Raw genomic sequence first — 20,161 nt, 5'->3', positions numbered from 1 at the left:
GACGATAGGGACATTTAAGGGGCATCTTGACAAATATATGAATAGGATGGGAATAGAAGGATACGGACCCAGGAAGTGTAGAAGATTGTAGTTTAGTCGGGCAGTATGGTCGGCACGGGCTTGGAGGGCCGAAGGGCCTGTTCCTGTGCTGTACATTTCTTTGTTCTTTGTTCTTTGTACAAGAGTCGGCAGGTCATGTTACAGTTGTATAGGACTTTGGTTCGGCCACATTTGCAATAGTGCATGCAGTTCTGATCGCTACATTACCAGAAGGATGTGGGTGCTTTAGAGAGGGTGCAGAGGAGGTTCACTAGGATGTTGCCTGGTATGGAGGGTGCTAGCTCTGAAGAAAGGTTGAGTAGATTAGGATTGTTTTTGTTGGAAAGACGGAGGTTGAGGGGGAACCTGATTGAGGTCTACAAAATTATGAGAGGTATGGACAGGGTGGATAGCAACAAGCTTTTTCCAAGAGTGGGGATATCAATTACAAGGGGTCACAATTTCAAGGGGAGAGGGGGAAAGTTTAAGGGAGATGTGCGTGGAAAGTTTTCTATGCAGAGGGTGGTGGGTGCCTGGAACGCTTTGCCAGCGGAGGTGGGAGAGGCGGGCACGATAGCATCATTTAAGATGCATCTAGACAGATATATGAACGGGCGGGGAACAGAGGGAAGTAGATCAAAGAACAAAGAAATGTACAGCACAGGAACAGGCCCTTCGGCCCTCCAAGCCCGCGCCGACCATACTGCCCGACTAAACTACAATCTTCTACACTTCCTGGGTCCGTATCCTTCTATTCCCATCCTATTCATATATTTGTCAAGATGCCCCTTAAATGTCCCTATCGTCCCTGCTTCCACTACCTCCTCCGGTAGCGAGTTCCAGGTACCCACTACCCTCTGCGTAAAAAACTTGCCTCGTACATCTACTCTAAACCTTGCCCCTCTCACCTTAAACCTATGCCCCCTAGTAATTGACCCCTCTACCCTGGGGAAAAGCCTCTGACTATCCACTCTGTCTATGCCCCTCATAATTTTGTAGACCTCTATCAGGTCTCCCCTCAACCTCCTTCGTTCCAGTGAGAACAAACCGAGTTTATTCAATCGCTCCTCATAGCTTATGCCCTCCATACCTGGCAACATTCTGGTAAATCTCTTCTGCACCCTCTCTAAAGCCTCCACATCCTTCTGGTAGTGTGGCGACCAGAATTGAACACTATACTCCAAGTGTGGCCTAACTAAGGTTCTATACAGCTGCAACATGACTTGCCAATTCTTATACTCAATGCCCCGGCCAATGAAGGCAAGCATGCCGTATGCCTTCTTGACTACCTTCTCCACCTGTGTTGCCCCTTTCAATGACCTGTGGACCTGTACTCCTAGATCTCTTTGACTTTCAATACTCTTGAGGGTTCTACCATTCACTGTATATTCCCTACCTGCATTAGACCTTCCAAAATGCATTTCCTCACATTTGTCCGGATTAAACTCCATCTGCCATCTCTCCGCCCAAGTCTCCAGACAATCTAAATCCTTCTGTATCCTCAGACAGTCCTCATTGCTATCCGCAATTCCACCAACCTTTGTGTCGTCTGCAAACTTACTAATCAGACCAGTTACATTTTCCTCCAAATCATTTATATATACTACAAAGAGCAAAGGTCCCAGCACTGATCCCTGTGGAACACCACTGGTCACAGCCCTCCAATTAGAAAAGCATCCCTCCATTGCTACCCTCTGCCTTCTATGGCCCAGCCAGTTCTGTATCCACCTTGCCAGTTCACCCCTGATCCCGTGTGACTTCACCTTTTGTACTAGTCTACCATGAGGGACCTTGTCAAAGGCCTTACTGAAGTCCATATAGACAACATCTACTGCCCTACCTGCATCAATCATATTAGTGACCTCCTCGAAAAACTCTATCAAGTTAGTGAGACACGACCTCCCCTTCACAAAACCGTGCTGCCTCTCACTAATACACTAATCCTTGGAAAATAGAAGACAGGTTTAGATAAAGGATCTGGATCGGCGCAGGCTGGGAGGGCCGAAGGGCCTGTTACTGTGCTCTAATTTTCCTTGTTGTTTGTTCGTTCTTTGAGTTCATCGGGGAGGGATGTACTGCTGCTGCTGCTGGAGATACTGCGCGGCTTCACTTTGTTTTGTTGTTTAGGCCTAGCTACAACCGCTGAGAGTCTGTAACGCTAGTCTGAGACTGTCGTTATGTGTGATATTGTCAATATGGTGATTAAGCAATGGTTAAGCAATGATTTCCGGTGGGGGACATTTGAGGGTGGTTTAGGAGTGTGATAAGAGTGGGGGGAGGGGGAAGAAGGTGTTTTTTAACGTGTTAGTGGGTGTTGTCAGACTTTTGTATGTGGTGGGCGATGGAAGAATTTGTAAGAGTGAATAGGCGGGCCAGGTGGGAGGGAGGTGTGTTTGGTTATGCTGCGCACTGTAATAATATAATCAGGGCTTAGTTTTAAGGTTGATTAAATTGGATATCTTAAATTAAAGAATTGGCCACTTTAAAAACCACGTCTGCAGAAGCCTGCAAAATCCGAATATACGAAACTCAGACTGGCTGCGGGGGGAGGGGGGCATATCTGGAGCAGCAGCTGAAATCCTTCAGGTGATCCATCGCACCTACTTGAGATGCATTGCCCTATTGTCCACAGTTGCTGATAATCCATCGCTCCTCCCAGGGCGGCCTCAGGTGCCCTGTCAACAGGTCATCAACTAGACCATTGGGCAATGGGGTCCTGCCTTCTGAGACTCCATTGGCCGAAGGCCAGGGGCAGGTGGAGAAAGGATAAAAATAGGCATTTCCAGCCAGACATCTCATGAGGAAAGACTCGAAGCAAAAGGCTGGAAGCTGGGTGTGTGAGGTGACCTTGACCAGACCAACATTCAGCGAGAATCACCTTTGCAAAGAGGAAGCAGAGGGACTCGGGGAGCAGATCTACAGGTTATCAAACCACCTTTGCGGGTAGGATAGACGATTCCTGGGTGTTTCTTGTATATAGAGTGGGTAATTTATGGATTAACTACATTTAATAAAGTGTGTTTCATTATATCTGTCTCTGTACTTTGTAATACTCATACTGGGTAAAGTTTAATTAAGGAGCTGGTCGAAGTATCTGAATTGATTTAGATACAAGAGCGCTTTGGCAAGGCAGCGTGAGGGGTAGTTAAGGTGTTGTGCAAAGCAAAGCGTTGAGGGAGTGTGGTGCGTTTAGTGTGTGGGATGTGGAAAATGAGCATTAATTTTGTTGTGATTGACTGGAGGATGATCAGAAAAGAGTATAAAGTGGAGAAGTGTAACTGTGCTCAAGCTATTTTTAGACTTTGAAATTTCCCATGGGGGGGGTGCAAGTTTCGCGGAGATACTGGAATAGTGTGTGGCATATGGAGAATGGGCATGAATTTTTGTGTGTAGTCGATAATTGTAAGAAAGGGGATAAAGTGTAGAAGTGCCTGTGCATGCTTGAAGTGTTTTTGTACTTTGAAATTCCCCATAACGGGGTTTGTGCACCGTTCTCGGAGATACTACAATACGGAGTCGATGCGTGGAGTGGACGGAGCAAGCCCCTATTCCATCTCCCTGCTCCAAAAATCAATTTAATATATGCTCCCCAGATAACGGACGTATCAGATATTAAACTGATAAGAACAGATTTTTTAAAAAAAATTTAATTCAAAAAAATATACTTTATTCATAAAATTTATCATAAGCATTACAGAACATTTCGAATTGTCTTGACTGTACATTTCCGTCAGAGTTACACATTGCCTTGACTTCCATTCAATTTTGATATTATCATACACATATCACTCTTTACATTACAATTCCTTCTTAAATATTTACAGTGCCATGTTTGTTTTCTACATTGGAGTGTTGGTGGCCCAGACCGAGGGGGGTTTACACTGTTACCCGCCCCTCGGTGTACATTTGCTGGGAAGACCTTACACAATGGTCTTTCCCCATTGCGCCTTGGCGGCTGCTGCCCCAAACTTGAGTGCGTCCCTCAGCACGTAGTCCTGGACCTTGGAATGTGCCAGTCTGCAACACTCGGTCGAGGACAATTCTTTGCACTGGACGATCAGCGGGTTTCGGGCAGACCAAAGAGCGTCTTTCACCGAGTTGATGACCTTCCAGCAGCAGTTGATATTTGTCTTGGTGTGTGTCCCTGGAAACAGTCCGTAGAGCACAGAGTCCTGTGTCACTGAGCTGTTCGGGATGAACCTTGACAAATACCACTGCATCTCTCTCCAGACCTTCTTTGCAAAGGCACATTCCACAAGGAGGTGTGTGACCGTCTCATTTCCCCCACAGCCACTCCGAGGGCAGGGTGCATTGGCGCAGAGCCTTCGGGTATGCATGAAGAATCTGACAGGGAGGGCCCTTCTCACCACCAGCCAAGCTAGGTCTTGGTGCTTGTTTGAAAGTTCTGGTGATGAGGCGTTCTGCCAGATGACTCTGGCAGTCTGCTCAGGGAACCATCCAACGTCCTCCACGGTCTCCTTTTCCATGAGGGCCTCGAGGACATTACGTGCTGACCACTGCTTCATTGCCTTGTGGTCAAAGGTGTTTTCCTTCGACTTCCGGTTGCGGCGATGACCAGCTAAGCCGCACGTTTCGGCGGCTCCAGCTCGAACGGACCTTCGGGCTCTTTTAAGAGCCCCAACGTGGAATTTTTTCGGGACAAAACCCGGTGTGGGGTGAGACAACAGGGAGTCCCCCCCCCCAGCGAAAAAGAAAAATATCGGCGGTGGTGGCCAGATCTCGAAGAATCCTCGAGGGCAGTGGCAGAAGGAAGAAAGGAGCAAGATGGCGGCGGAGGTGACCTGGGGACCAGACCAGGATGAATTTTTAAGACGGTGTGTGGAGCTGCTAAAAAAGGAGGTGCTGGCCTCGATGCTACAAGCAATTGAGGGGCTTAAGGAGACACAAAAGACCCAGGAGATAGAGCTCCATGTTGTGGAGCAGAAGGTGACTGACAACGAGGACGAGATCCTGGGCCTGGCGGTCAAAATGCAGACGCACGAGGCGCTCCATAAGAAGTGCATCGAAAGGATTGAAGTCCTAGAAAACAGATCACGGAGAAAGAACCTCCGGATCCTGGTTCTCCCCTAGGGAGAGGAAGGAGCTGACGGCGGGGCTTACGTGAGTATGATGCTATGCTCACTAATGGGAGCTGAGGCCCCCTCGGGCCCCTTGGAAGTGGAAGGGGCCCATCGGGTCCCTGCGAGGAGACCAAAGGCAGCAGAACCATCTAGGGGGATGATCGTGCGATTTCACTGCTTCAATGATAGAGAGGCGGTTCTGAGATGGGCCATGAAGATACGGAGTAGTAGATGGGAGAATGCGGTGCTACGAGTGTATCAGGATTGGTGTGCGGAGGTGGCGAGAAGGAGGGCGAGCTTCAATCGAGCCAAGGAGGTGCTGCACAAGAAGAAAGTGAAGTTCGGGATGTTGCAGCCGGCGCGACTGTGGGTCACGCACCAGGAGAGGCATTACTACTTCGAACCGGCGGAAGAAGCATGGACCTTCATTAAAAACGAGAAACTGGATCAGAACTGTGGGACTGATGTTGGAGGGGAATCGACAATGCTGATGTATATAGAAATGTAAATTGGGGAGGGGGGGACATTGAGAAATGTGGGCGCCGGTGCGGGGGAAGAAGAGACTCAGGTGGGGGATGGGGAATGGGAGTGGGGCGGCGGAGGGAGCTGCGCCACAAGGGGCGGGACGGCTCTAGAGAACACAAGGTTTGTTTTTCTTGTTCCCGCGTCAGAAAGATGATGGTGGGAAGATAGGCGCAAGGTGGATGGGAGTTCCTCATATGGGGGGGGGGGGTCAAGGAGAGAGCGGGAGAAGCCGGGGTCAGTTGAAGTCAGCTGACTTTCGGAAGCAATATGGGGGGAGTAACCATGCTAGATGGGGGTCTAGCGGGGTGGGGGGGGGGATAACTGGGTTGCTGCTGCGGAGATCGAGAAGGAACTGGTAAAAGAAAAGGTGGTCGGGGCGGGAATGCGCCGCCTGGGGGACGGGTGGGTGCGCGGAACCGGGACGTGGGACTGGCCCAGAGAGGGTGATGGCTAGTCGACAGGGGAGGGGGGCGGCCACGGGTCCGGCTGATCACGTGGAATGTGAGAGGCCTAAATGGGCCGATTAAGAGGGCCCGAGTGTTCGCGCACTTAAAAGGACTGAAGGCAGACGTGGCCATGCTTCAGGAGACGCACCTGAAGGTGGCGGACCAGGTTAGGTTAAGGAAAGGATGGGTGGGACAGGCGTTCCACTCGGGGCTGGACGCAAAGAACAAGGGGGGTGGCCATATTGGTGGGGAAATGGGTGTCATTCAAGGCTAGGAACATTGTAGCGGACAGCGGTAGCAGATATGTGATGGTGAGCGGCAGACTGCAAGGAATGGAGGTCGTGTTGGTTAATGTATATGCCCCGAATTGGGATGATGTGGGATTTATGAAGCGGATGCTGGGATGTATCCCGGATCTGGAGGTAGGAAACCTGATAATGGGGGGGGACTTCAACACCGTGCTGGACCCAGGGTTAGATAGATCTAGATCTAGGACCGGAAGAAGGCCGGCAGCGGCCAAGGTACTTAAGGGGTTTATGGACCAAATGGGGGGAGTGGATCCGTGGAGATTTGCTAGGTCACTGGCCAAAGAGTTCTCCTTTTTCTCCCATGTCCATAAGGTATACTCCCGGATAGATTTCTTTGTTTTGGGTAGGTCACTGATATCGAGGGTGGAAGGAACTGAGTACTCAGCCATAGCTGTTTCAGATCATTCCCCACACTGGGTGGACCTGGAACTAGGAGAGGAGAGGGAGCAGCATCCACTCTGGCGACTGGATATGGGATTATTGGCGGATGAGGGAGTCTGCGGAAGGGTGCGGGGATGTATCGAAAGATACCTGGAGGCCAACGACAACGGGGAGGTCCGAGTAGGAGTAGTATGGGAAGCACTAAAAGTGGTGGTCAGGGGAGAGTTGATCTCCATCAGGGCTCACAAGGGGAAAACGGAGGCCAAAGAAAGGGAAAGACTACTGGGAGAGATTTTGAGGGTAGATAAAAAATATGCGGAGGCCCCGGATGAATGACTATACAGGGAGAGGCGATGACTCCAGACGGAGTTCGATCTGCTCACCACAGGGAGGGCAGAGGCACAGTGGAGGAAGGCACAGGGGATGAGATATGAATATGGGGAAAAGGCGAGTCGCCTGTTGGCCCACCAGCTGCGAAAGAGGACAGCGGCGAAGGAGATAGGGGGAGTTAGGGATGAAACGGGAGCCACGGTGCGGAGAGCAGGGAAGATAAACGAGGTGTTTAAGACCTTTTACGAGAGGCTATATAGGTCCCAACCCCCGGAGGGAAAAGAAGGGATGCAGCAGTTTCTGGACCAACTAAGGTTCCCGAAGGTGGAGGAGCAGGAGGTGGCAGGCCTGGGGGCGCCAATTGGGGTGGACGAGGTGATCAAAGGGATGGGGATCATGCAGGCAGGGAAGGCCCCGGGACCAGATGTGTTCCCGGTGGAATTCTATAGAAAATATGCGGACCTGTTGGCCCCACTGCTGGTAAGAACCTTTAACGAGGCCAGAGAAGGGGGGACCCTACCCCCAACAATGTAGGAGGCGACGATATCTCGAATCTTGAAGCGAGATAAAGATCCGCTGCAGTGCGGGTCCGATAGGCCTATCTCATTGCTAAATGTGGACGCCAAGTTGCTGGCAAATGTGCTGGCGACGAGGATGGAGGATTGTGTCCCGGGGGTGGTGCACGAAGACCAGACAGGGTTCGTAAAGGGGAGACAATTGAATGTCAACGTGCAACGGCTATTAGGGGTGATAATGATGCCCCCAGCAGAGGGGGAGGCAGAGATAGTGGCGGCAATGGATGCAGAGAAGGCATTTGATAGGGTGGCGTGGGAGTATCTATGGGGGGTGCTGAGGAGGTTCGGGTTCGGGGAGGGGTTTGTCAGCTGGGTTAAACTCCTCTCTGGGGCCCCAACGGCAAGTGTGGTCACAAATCGGCAAAGGTCGGAGTATTTTCGACTACACAGGGGAACAAGACAGGGATGCCCGCTGTCCCCATTACTGTTCGCGCTGGCAATTGAACCACTGGCCATAGCGCCGAGAGACTCCAGAAAATGGAGAGGGGTGGTTAGAGGGGGAGAGGAACACCGAGTGTCACTCTATGCGGATGACCTACTGCTGTATGTGACGGATCCAGTGGGGGGGATGACAGAGGTCATGCAGATATTGAGGGAGTTTGGACATTTCTCGGGATATAGGCTTAACATGGGAAAGAGTGAGTTTTTTGTGATACAACCTGGGGACCTGACTAGAGGGATAGATGGCCTACCACTACGGAGAGTGGAAAGAAACTTCCGATACCTGGGGATTCAGATAGCCAGGAGCTGGGGAACGTTACACAGACTCAATCTGACACGGCTGGTGGAACAAATGGAAGAGGATTTCAAAAGGTGGGACATGCAGCCGCTGTCACTGGCGGGCAGAGTGCAGGCAATTAAGATGATGGTCCTCCCGAGGTTCCTATTTGTGTTCCAATGTCTCCCTATACTGATCACTAAGGCCTTCTTTAAAAAAATAGATAGGAGCATCACGAGCTTCGTGTGGGCAGGGAAGGCCCCGAGGGTAAGGAGGGGGTTCCTACAACGTAGTAGAGACAGAGGGGGACTGGCATTGCCGAATTTGGGCGACTACTATTGGGCCGCCAACGTGGCGATGATTCGTAAGTGGATGATAGAGGGAGAGGGAGCAGCGTGGAAAAGGTTGGAGATGAAGTCCTATAAAGGGACGAGCTTGAAGGCGCTGGTGACGGCGCCATTACCGCTCTCCCCGAAAACGTTTACCACAAACCCAGTAGTGGCGGCAACATTAAGTATCTGGGGGCAATGGAGGCAACAGAGGGGTGTGCTGGGAGCCTCGGTGTGGTCCCCGATCAGGAACAACCATAGGTTTGCCCCAGGGAGGCTGGATGGAGGATTCCAGAGCTGGTACGGGGCAGGAATCAGGAGAGTGGGAGACTTATTTATAGATGGGACGTTTGCGAGTTTGGGAATACTTGAGGAAAAGTATGAGTGCCCCTGGGAAATACCTTTAGGTATATGCAGGTGAGAGCGTTCACGAGACAACTGGTGAGGGAATTTCCGCTGCTCCCGACACAGGGGATCCAGGACAGGGTGCTTTCGGGGGGGTGGGTCGGGGAGGGCAAAGTGTCCGAGATGTACCGGGAGATGAGAGAAGAGGGGGAGGAGCTGGTGGACGAATTGAAAGGAAAATGGGAAGAAGAGCTCGGGGAGGAGATTGAGGAGGGTTTGTGGGCTGATGCCCTAAGCAGGGTAAATTCCTCTTCCTCGTGTGCCAGGCTGAGCCTGATCCAATTTAAGGTGCTGCATAGAGCACACATAACGGGAGCAAGGTTGAGCTGGTTCTTCGGAGTGGAGGACAAGTGTGGGAAGTGCGGGGGAAGCCCGGCGAACCACACACATATGTTTTGGTCGTGTTCGGCACTGGAGGGGAGTGACGGGAGTGATCTCGAAGGTGGTGAAGGTCCGTGTCAAGCCAGGCTGGGGGTTAGCTATATTTGGAGTAGCGGATGAGCCGGGAGTGCAGGAGGCGAAAGAGGCCGATGTTGTGGCCTTTGCGTCCCTAGTAGCCCGGCGTAGGATTTTACTCATGTGGAAGGAAGCGAAACCCCCCGGCCTGGAGACCTGGATAAAATATATGGCGGGGTTCATAAAACTGGAGCGGATGAACTTTGCGCTGAGAGGTTCGGCTCAAGGGTTCACCAGGCGGTGGCAACCGTTCCTCGACTATCTAGCGGAACGTTAGGGGGAAGATAGATAGCCAGCAGCAGCCTGCGGGGGGTGGGGGGATAAATTGTTTGTGTTCTAGATGGGGAGAGGGGGTGGGGGGAGCATTACTTTGTGTTATTTGGTTAGTTTACTATATTATTTAAACAATGTTCTCTAGCAGGTATCAAGCTACCATTTTTGTTGATTAGTAAGGGAAAAAATTGTCTTTGAAAACATAATAAAATATATTTTTTTAAAAAGGTGTTTTTCTTCAAAAACGTTTCCACGAAGGACAGGTGGTACGGCACGGTCCAACTACTTGGAGCGTTCCGCGGCAATGAGGCCAGGCCCATCCTTCGTAACACCGGGCACAGGTAGAACCTCAGTATGTAGTGACACTTGGTGTTTGCATACTGGGGGTCCACGCACAGCTTGATGCAGCTGGACACAAAGGTGGCCAATAGGATGAGGGAGGCGTTGGGTACGTTCTGCCCTCCCTTCTCCAGAGGTTTGTACATGGTGTCCCTTCGGACACGGTCCATCTTGGATCTCTAGATAAATTTGAAGATGGCCCTGGTGACTGCTGTGGCGTAGGGTCGGTTTCTGGGCCAGACCTGCGCCACGTACAGTAGCACCGAGAGTACCTCACACCTGATGACCAGGGTTTTGCCCGCAATGGAGAGGGAGCGTTGCTCCCACCAGCCCAGTTTCTGTCTTACCTTTGCTATGCGCTCCTCCCAGTTTTTGGTGCCACCCCCAGCAGCTCCGAACCATATCCCCAGCACCTTCAGGTAATCTGACCTGACAGTGAAGGGGACAAAGGACCGGTCGGCCCAGTTCCCAAAGAACATGGCCTCGCTCTTGCCACGGTTTACCTTGGCTCCCGAGGCCAGTTCAAACTGGTCGCAGGCGTTCAAGAGCCTGCGTACAGACGCAGGATCCGAGCAGAAGACGGCAACGTCGTCCATGTACAGGGAGGCCTTGACTTGCATGCCTCCACTGCCTGGGATCGTCACTCCTCTTATACCCGGATACTTCCTGATGGACTCGGCAAAAGGTTCTATGCAGCACACAAAAAGGGCAGAGGAGAGAGGGCAGCCCTGCCTGACTCCGGATTTGATCTGGAACCTTTCTGATTCCCACCCATTGATTGAGACTGCGCTATCGATGTTGGTGTAGAGCAGTTTGATCCAATTGCGAATTCCCTCCCCAAACCCCATTTTGGAGAGCACATCCATCATGTAGGTGTGCGATATTCTGTCAAAAGCCTTCTCCTGGTCAAGGCTGATGAGGCAGGTGTCCACCCTCCTGTCCTGCACGTAGGCGATCGTATCCCTGAGTAGCGCGAGGCTATCAGAGATCTTCCTGCCGGGTACAGCACAGGTCTGGTCAGGGTGGATCACCGACTCCAGAGCAGACTTGACCCGATTGGCGATGACCTTGGCTAGAATGTTGTAGTCCACATTCAACAGTGAAATGGGTCGCCAATTTCGAATTTCTTCCCTTTCCCCCTTCTGCTTGTAGATGAGGGTGATGATGCCTTTCCTCATGGACTCTGACATGCTGCCTTCCAGAAGCATACTCTCGCACACTTCCAGCAGGTCTGGGCCCATCCAGTCCCACAGAGCCGAATACAACTCAACCGGTAAGCCGTCGTTTCCGGGAGTCTTACTCGTCTGGAAGGACTTGACGGCCTTAAACTGATAAGAACAGATTTTTTAATTTTTTAAAAATATAGTTTATTAAAGTTTTTCAATCACAATGTTTTCCCCTTACACATCAAACAAAATAAAAATAAAAAGTACAAGTAACATGATAACTACAATCTAACAATGAGTAACTAACTAACATGGTAAACTAACCAAATAACATAAAATGAAACTCCCCCCTCCCCCTCCCAGAACCCAAATATCTTACCCCCCCTCCCCCCCCCCCCCCCGGGTTGCTGCTGCTGGTCATCTATCTTCCCTCTAACGTTCCGCTAGGTAGTCGAGGAACGGTTGCCACCGTCTGGTGAACCCTTGAGCCGATCCTCTCAGCGCAAACTTAATCTGCTCCAGTTTTATGAACCCCGCCTTTTCGTTTATCCAGGTCTCCAGTCCGGGGGGTTTCGCTTCCTTCCACATGAGTAAAATCCTACGCCGGGCTACTAGGGACGCAAAGGCCACGACATCGGCCTCTTTCGCCTGCTGCACTCCCGGCTCATCCGCAACTCCAAGTAAAGCTAACCCCCAGCCTGGTTTGACCCGGACCTTCACCACCTTCGAGATCACTCCCGTCACTCCCCTCCAATACCCCTCCAGTGCCGGACACGACCAAAACATATGTGTGTGGTTTGCCGGGCTTCCGCCGCACCTCCCACACTTGTCCTCCACTCGGAAGAACCTGCTCAACCTTGCTCCCGTTATGTGTGCTCTATGCAGCACCTTAAATTGGATCAGGCTAAGCCTGGCACACGAGGAAGAGGAATTTACCCTGCTTAGGGCATCAACCCGCAAACCCTCCTCAATCTCCTCCCCGAGCTCTTCTTCCCATTTTCCTTTCAGTTCGCCCACCAGCTCCTCCCCCTCTTCTCTCATCTCCCGGTATATCTCTGACACCTTGCCCTCCCCGACCCACCCCCCCGAAAGCACCCTGTCCTGGATCCCCTGTGTCGGGAGCAGCGGAAATTCCCTCACCTGTTGTCTTGTGAACGCCCTGACCTGCATATACCTAAAGAAATTTCCCCGGGGCAGCTTATACTTTTCCTCCAGCGCTCCCAAGCTCGCAAACGTCCCGTCTATATATAAATCTCCCACTCTCCTAATTCCCAACTGGTGCCAGCTCTGGAATCCTCCATCCAGCCTCCCTGGGGCAAACCTATGGTTGTTCCTAATTGGGGACCCCATCAAGGCTCCCAGCACACCTCTCTGTCACCTCCATTGCCCCCAGATACTTAATGTTGCCGCCACCACTGGGTTCGCGGTAAATTTTTTTGGTGAGAGCGGTAGTGGCGCCGTCAGCAGCGCTTCTAGACTCGTCCCTTTACAGGACTTCATCTCTAGTCTTTTCCACGCCGCTCCCTCTCCCTCTATCATCCACTTACGAATCATCGCCACATTGGCGGCCCAGTAGTAGTCGCCTAAATTCGGCAGCGCCAGTCCCCCTCTGTCTCTCCTACGTTGTAAGAACCCCCTCCTTACCCTCGGAACCTTCCATGCCCACACGAAGCTCGTGATGCTCCTGTCTATTTTTTAAAAAAAGGCCTTAGTGATCAGTATAAGGAGACATTGGAACACAAATAGGAACCTCGGGAGGACCATCATCTTAATTGCCTGCACTCTGCCCGCCAGTGACAGCGGCTGCATGTCCCACCTCTTGAAGTCCTCTTCCATTTGTTCCACCAGTCGTGTCAGATTAAGTCTGTGTAAGGTTCCCCAGCTCCTGGCTATCTGAATCCCCAGGTATCGAAAGTTTCTTTCCACTCTCCTTAACGGTAGGCCATCTATCCCTCTACTCTGGTCCCCAGGGTGTATCACAAAAAGTTCACTCTTTCCCATGTTAAGCCTATATCCCGAGAAATCTCCGAACTCCCTCAATATCTGCATGACCTCTGTCATCCCCCCCACCGGGTCCGCTACATATAGCAGTAGGTCATCCGCGTAGAGTGATGCTCGGTGTTCCTCTCCCCCTCTAATCACCCCTCTCCATTTTCTGGAGTCTCTCAGCGCCATGGCCAGTGGTTCAATTGGCAACGCGAACAGTAATGGAGATAGCGGGCATCCCTGTCTTGTTCCCCTGAATAGTCGAAAATACTGCGATCTTTGCCGACCCGTGACCACACTTGCCGTTGGGGCCCCATAGAGGAGTTTGACCCAGCTAACAAACCCGTCCCCGAACCCGAACCTCCTCAGCACCTCCCATAGATACTCCCACTCCACCCTATCAAATGCCTTCTCTGCATCCATTGCCGCCACTATCTCTGCCTCCCCCTCTACTGGGGGCATCATTATCACCCCTAATAGCCATCGCACGTTGACATTTAGTTGTTTCCTCTTTACGAATCCTGTCTGGTCTTTGTGCACCACTCCCGGAACACAATCCTCTATCCTCGTTGCCAGCACCTTTGCTAGCAATTTGGCGTCCACATTTAGCAGTGAGATAGGCCTATAGGACCCGCACTGCAGCGGATCTTTATCCCGCTTCAAAATTAGCGATATCATCGCCTCCGACATTGTCGGGGGTAGAGTCCCCCCTTCTCTGGCCTCGTTAAAAGTCCTCACCAACAGCGGGGCCAGCAAGTCCACATATTTTCTATAAAACTCCACCGAGAACCCATCTGGTCCCGGGGCCTTCCCTGCCTGCATGTTCCGCAGCCCCTTGGTAACCTCGTCCACCCCAATTGGTGCCCCCAGGCCTTCCACCTCCTGCTCCTCCACCCTCGGGAACCTTAATTGGTCCATAAACTGCCGCATCTCCTCTTTTCCCTCCGGGGGTTGGGACCTATATAGTCTTTCGTAAAAGGTCTTCAACACCTCGTTTATCTTCCCTGCTCTCCGCACCGTAGCTCCCTTTTCATCTCTAATTCCCCCTATCTCCCTCGCCGCTGTCCTCTTTCGCAGCTGATGGGCCAACAGGCGACTAGCCTTTTCCCCATATTCATATCTCATCCCCTGTGCCTTCCTCCACTGCGCCTCTGCCCTCCTAGTGGTCAGAAGATCGAACTCCGTCTGGAGTCGTCGTCTCTCCCTGTATAGTCCGTCCTCCGGGGCCTCCGCGTATTCTTTATCCACCCTTAAAATCTCCCCCAGTAATCTTTCCCTTTCCTTGGCCTCTATTTTCCCTTTGTGGGCCCTGATGGAGATCAGCTCTCCTCTGACCACCGCCTTTAGTGCTTCCCATACTACTCCCACTCGGACCTCCCCGTCGTCATTGGCCTCTAGGTGTCTCTCGATACATCCCCGCACCCTTCCACAGACTCCCTCATCTGCCAGCAATCCCACATCTAATCGCCAGAGTGCACGCTGCTCCCTCTCCACTCCTAGTTCCAGGTCCACCCAATGTGGGGCATGATCTGAGACAGCTATGGCTGAATACTCAGTTTCTTCCACCCTCGAGATCAGCGACCTTCCCAAAACAAAGAAATCTATCCGGGAATACACCTTGTGAACATGGGAGAAGAAGGAGAACTCCTTGGCCTTTGGCCTAACAAATCGCCATGGATCCACTCCCCCCATTTGGTCCATAAACCCCTTAAGCACCTTGGCCGCTGCCGGCCTTCTTCCGGTCCTAGATCTAGATCTATCTAACCCTGGGTCCAACACGGTGTTGAAGTCTCCCCCCATTATCAGGTTTCCTACCTCCAGGTCCGGGATACGTCCCAGCATCCGCTTCATGAATCCCGCATCATCCCAATTCGGGGCATATACGTTAACCAACACGACCTCCGTTCCCTCCAGTCTGCCACTCACCATCACATATCTGCCTCCGCTATCTGCTACAATGCTCCTAGCTTCGAATGATACCCGTTTCCCCACCAATATGGCCACCCCTCTATTCTTTGCATCCAGCCCTGAGTGGAACACCTGTCCCACCCATCCTTTCCTTAACCTAACTTGGTCCGCCACCTTCAGGTGCGTCTCCTGAAGCATAGCCACGTCTGCCCTCAGTCCTTTCAAGTGCGCGAACACTCGGGCCCTTTTAATCGGTCCATTTAGGCCTCTCACGTTCCACGTGATCAGCCGCACTGGGGGGCTACCTGCCCCCTTCCCGTGTCGACTAGCCATCACCCTCTCTAGGCCAGTTCCACGTCCCGGTTCCGCGCTCCCACCCGTTCCCCAGGTGGCGCATTCCAGCCCCGACCACCCTTTCATTAACCAGTTCCTCTTTGATTTCTGCAGCAGCAACCCAGTTATGCTCCCCCCCCACCCCCCCCAAACTAGATCCCCATCTAGCGTGATTGCTCCCCCCATATTACTTCCGAAAGTCAGCTGACTTCAACTGACCCCGGCTTCTCCCGCTCACTCCTTGACCCCCCCCATGTAGGGAACTCCCATCTACCTTGTGCCTATCTTCCCGCCATCACCTTTCTGGCGCGGGAACAAGGACAGTAAGCCCCGTATTCTCTATAGTTGTCCCGCCCCTTGTGGCGCAGCTCCCTCTACCGCCACACTCCCATTCCCCATCCCCCGCCTGTGTCTCTTCTTTCCCCCCACCGGCGCCCACATTTCTTAGTGTCCCCCCCTTCCCAATTTACATCCCTATATACATCGACAGTATCATTTCCCCTCTGACATCAGTCCCTCAGTTCCGATCCAGTTTCTCGTTTTTAATAAAGGTCCATGCTTCTTCCGCTGTTTCGAAGTAGTGATGTCTCTCCTGGTACGTGACCCATAGTCGCGCCGGCTGCAGCATCCCGAACCTCACCTTCTTCTTGTGTCGCACCTCCTTGGCTCGATTAAAACTCGCCCTCCTTCTCGCCACCTCCGCACTCCAATCCTGGTACACCCGTACCACCGCATTCTCCCATCTACTACTTCGTACCTTTTTGGCCCATCTCAGAACCACTTCTCTATCATTGAAGCGATGAAATCGCACGATTGTCGCCCTAGGTGGTTCTCCCGCCTTTGATCTCCTCGCAGGGACCCGATGAGCCCCTTCCACTTCCAAGGGGCCCGAGGGGGCCTCAGCTCCCATCAGCGAGCTTCGCATCGTGCTCACGTAAGCCCCGCAGTCCGCTCCTTCCACTCCCTCGGGGAGACCCAGGATCCGAAGGTTCTTTCTCCGTGCTCTATTTTCTAGAGCTTCAATCCTTTCAATGCACTTTTTGTGGAGCGCCTCGTGTGTCTGCGTTTTGACCGCCAGGCCCAGGTTCTCGTCTTTGTTATCCGTCACCTTCTGCTCCAGCACACGGAGCTCCGTCTCCTGGGTCTTTTGTGCCTCCTTAAGCCCCTCAATTGCCTGTAGCATCGGGGTCAGCACCTCCTTCTTAAGTAGTCCACACACCGTCTTAAAAATTCGTCTTGGTCGGGCCCCCATGTCGCCTGGGCTTTCTCCGCCGCCATCTTGCTCCTTTTTTCCTCCTGTCCCTATCCGCGAGGATTCTTCGCGATGTAGCCACCGCCGCAGATATTTTTCTCTTTCGTTGGGGGGGGACTCCCTGTTATCTCACCCCACACCGGGTTTCGTCTTGAAAATATTCCCCGCTGGGGCTATTAAAAGAGCCCGAAGGTCCGTTTGAGCTGGAGCCGCCGAAACGTGCGGCTTAGCTGGTCATCGCCGCAACCGGAAGTCCGATTTTTTTTTTTTTTTTTTTCTTAATTCAAAAAAATATATACTTTATTCATAAAATTTATCATAAGCATTACAGAGCATTTCAAATTGTCTTGACTGTACATTTCATTCAGAATTACACATTGCCTTGACTTTCTTCTATTCAATTTTGATACTATCATACACATATCACTCTTTACGTTTCAATTCCTTCTTAAATATTTACATTGTCATGTTTTTTTTTGTACATTGGAGTGTTGGTTGCCCAGACCGAGGGGGTTTTACACTGTTACCCGCCCCTCGGTGTACATTTGCTGGAAAGACCTTACACAGTGGTCTTTCCCCATTGCGCCTTGGCGGCTGCTGCCCCAAGCTTGAGTTTTACTCGTCTCGAAGGACTTGACGGCCTTTGTCAGCTCATCCAGAGTTAGCGGTTTGTCCAGGTTTTCCAGCTCGCTGTCGCCTATGACCTCCGTGATAGTCGACAGGAAGGTCTGGGAAACAGTGCTATCTGTTGGCTTCAGGTCATACCATCCGGCATAAAATGATTGTGTTTTTTTGTGTGATTGAGTAGAGAATTGGAAGAAAAGGCATAAAATGGAGAATTGGATGTGCATGCTTGAAGTGTTTTTGTACTTTGAAATTGCCCATAGAGGAGGGTTTTTTGGAGCAGGGAGATGGAATAGGGTTGGTGGAGATACTGGAATAGTGTGTGGGATGTGTATAATGGGCATGAATTTTGGTGTGTAGCAGAGAATTGTAAGAAAAGGCATAAAGTAGAGAATTGTAAGAAAGGGGATAAAGTGTAGCTGTGCATGTGCATGCTTGAACTGTTTTTGTACTTTGAAATTCCCCATAAAGGGGTTTGTGCACCGTTCTCGGAGATACTGCAATACCGAGTCGATGCGTGGAGTGGACGGAGCAAGCCCCTATTCCATCTCCCTGCTCCAAAAATCAATTTAATATATGGTCCCCAGATAAGGGACGTATCAGATATTAAACTGATAAGAACAGATTTTTTTTAAATTCAAAAAAATATACTTTATTCATAAAATTTATCATAAGCATTACAGAACATTTCGAATTGTCTTGACTGTACATTTCATTCAGAATTACACATTGCCTTGACTTTCTTCCATTCAATTTTGATAATATTATACACATATCACTCTTTATGTTTCAATTCCTTCTTAAATATTTACATTGTCATGTTTATTTGATACACCTCCCCCTCCTCTGCCTCCCCGCCCCCTCCACTCCCGAACTTCGCCCCATCGATCCTTGCCCCGCCCCCTCACTAACCCCACCCCATTGATCCCTGTCCCTCCCCCTCACTAACCCCACCCCATTGATCCCTGCCCCTCCCCCTCACTAACCCCACCCCATTGATCCCTGCCCCTCCCCGCACCAAAACCCCATCGATCTGCCCCTCCCCCTCCGCTGCCTGACCCCGCCCCCTGTCCCGTAACTCCGCCCCTCCTGGAGCTGCGCCCCCTCCTGTAACCCCGCCCCACCCCTAACCCCGCCCCTTCTCTTCAAACCCTGCCCTTCCATTCCAAGACCCTCCCTCTATCCCAACCCCCACGCCCTCTTTTCTCCCTCCCCTCCACCCCCCCCCCCCCCCAAGAACATCCCCTCACTTCTCCATTTATCCCCTCCTCCTCATTTCTTCCACCTCTTTTCTCCCTCCCCATCTCACCCCCATTGCCTGGTGAACCAGGCTTTGCGATCAGTACTGCGCCTGCGCTCGCCCCGATCCGGCGGTTGCCGGAGGGGGCGGGGCGATCAGTTTGAAAGCCGCGCTCGAGCCTCCGAGACTGGCTGCGCGCGCGGAGGGGGAGGCTCGAGCTGGGTCTCGGGCTGTCTGAGGCGCGGGGCAGGGGACAGGGGACCGGGACCGGGCCCGGGGCAGGGGACTGGGCCCGTGGCAGGGGACCGGGCCCCGGGCGCCGGGGACTGGGCCCGAGGCAGGGGACCGGGCCAGGGCGCCGGGGCAGGGGACTGGGCCCGTGGCAGGGGACCGGGCCCGTGGCAGGGGACCGGGCGCCGGGGACTGGGCCCGAGGCAGGGGACCGGTGCCAAGCGGAGGAGCTATTGCGCTGAGTCACTTTGCTGCTGAGGTGAAGAAACCCTGGAGTTATTGGCGTTGACTTCTATTTTGGGCATTAAATGTCAATAACACCAAAAATACGCTGCAGGGTTAAAATCGGGTTGCAATATGTGGTTTGGGATTTGAACCCCTAATCCAGGGGAATGCAAAAACATTTTGGTGATCTCCCAGTGCCTTGGCCAACATTCACCCCCACCATCAGGATCTCTGAAACAGATCGGGGCGGCATGTTGGTGCAGTGGTTAGCACTGCTGCCCCACCACACCGAGGACCCGGGGTCGATCCTGGCCCTGGGTCACTGTCCGTGTGGAGTTTGCACAATCCCCCCCGTGTTTGCGTGGGTTTCACCCCCACAACCCAAAAAGATGTGCAGGCGAGGTGGATTGGCCACACTAAATTGCCCCTTAATTGGGGAACAAAGAATTGGCTACACTAAACGTACATATAAAAAAGAAACCGATCACCTGATTGTTATAACATTGTGGAGCCTTGCTGGGCGCATGTTGGCTGCCCCCCCTTCTCGCTTTACAGCAGATCTTTGTCCCAGTTGGTGTAAAGTGCCTTTGGATGTCCTGTGGTTCGTGATCGATGCTCTACAAATGCAAGTGACTCCTTTTGTGCAGTACTGGAGGGAGGGACAACACGATGGTTAGCATCTGTGCCTCACCGGGCCTGGGACCCGGGCTTTTCTTTAGGTGTTTAATGCTTTTTCCTTTGTGGAGATGGGCAACTCTTTGAGTCCTTGGCTTGAATTAAAACATTGCAATGTTAACAGTACCAGACCAGACCCCCCCCCCCCCCCCCCAATTTATATTAGGAAACCGGAGAAGAAACCCCAACAATTTTCCAATTTGTACACTATGAGGAAAGGATGCTGTATGCCTGGGAGTGATTCCACTAACAAAAACAAAAACGTATTAAAACAAACATTATTAACACAGGATTAATCCTATTGACATCCAAGGAG

General features: G+C 51.9%; 1 non-coding gene and 1 pseudogene across 1 annotated transcript; both read right to left on the bottom strand.

Moving 5' to 3' along the window:
• Positions 1-3,517: 3,517 nt before the first annotated feature.
• Positions 3,518-3,702, bottom strand: LOC140408052 (U2 spliceosomal RNA). Its single transcript, XR_011939997.1, has one exon. It is a non-coding gene; the product is annotated as a U2 spliceosomal RNA (small nuclear RNA).
• Positions 3,703-17,946: 14,244 nt separating this feature from the next.
• Positions 17,947-18,123, bottom strand: LOC140408153 (U2 spliceosomal RNA; annotated as a pseudogene).
• Positions 18,124-20,161: the final 2,038 nt, after the last annotated feature.

This window comes from Scyliorhinus torazame, chromosome 2 (assembly GCF_047496885.1).
Source record: "Scyliorhinus torazame isolate Kashiwa2021f chromosome 2, sScyTor2.1, whole genome shotgun sequence".
Lineage (NCBI taxonomy): Eukaryota > Metazoa > Chordata > Chondrichthyes > Carcharhiniformes > Scyliorhinidae > Scyliorhinus > Scyliorhinus torazame.
The sequence above is the reverse complement of the archived record's forward strand: the minus strand, read 5'-3'. Positions and strand labels throughout refer to the sequence as shown.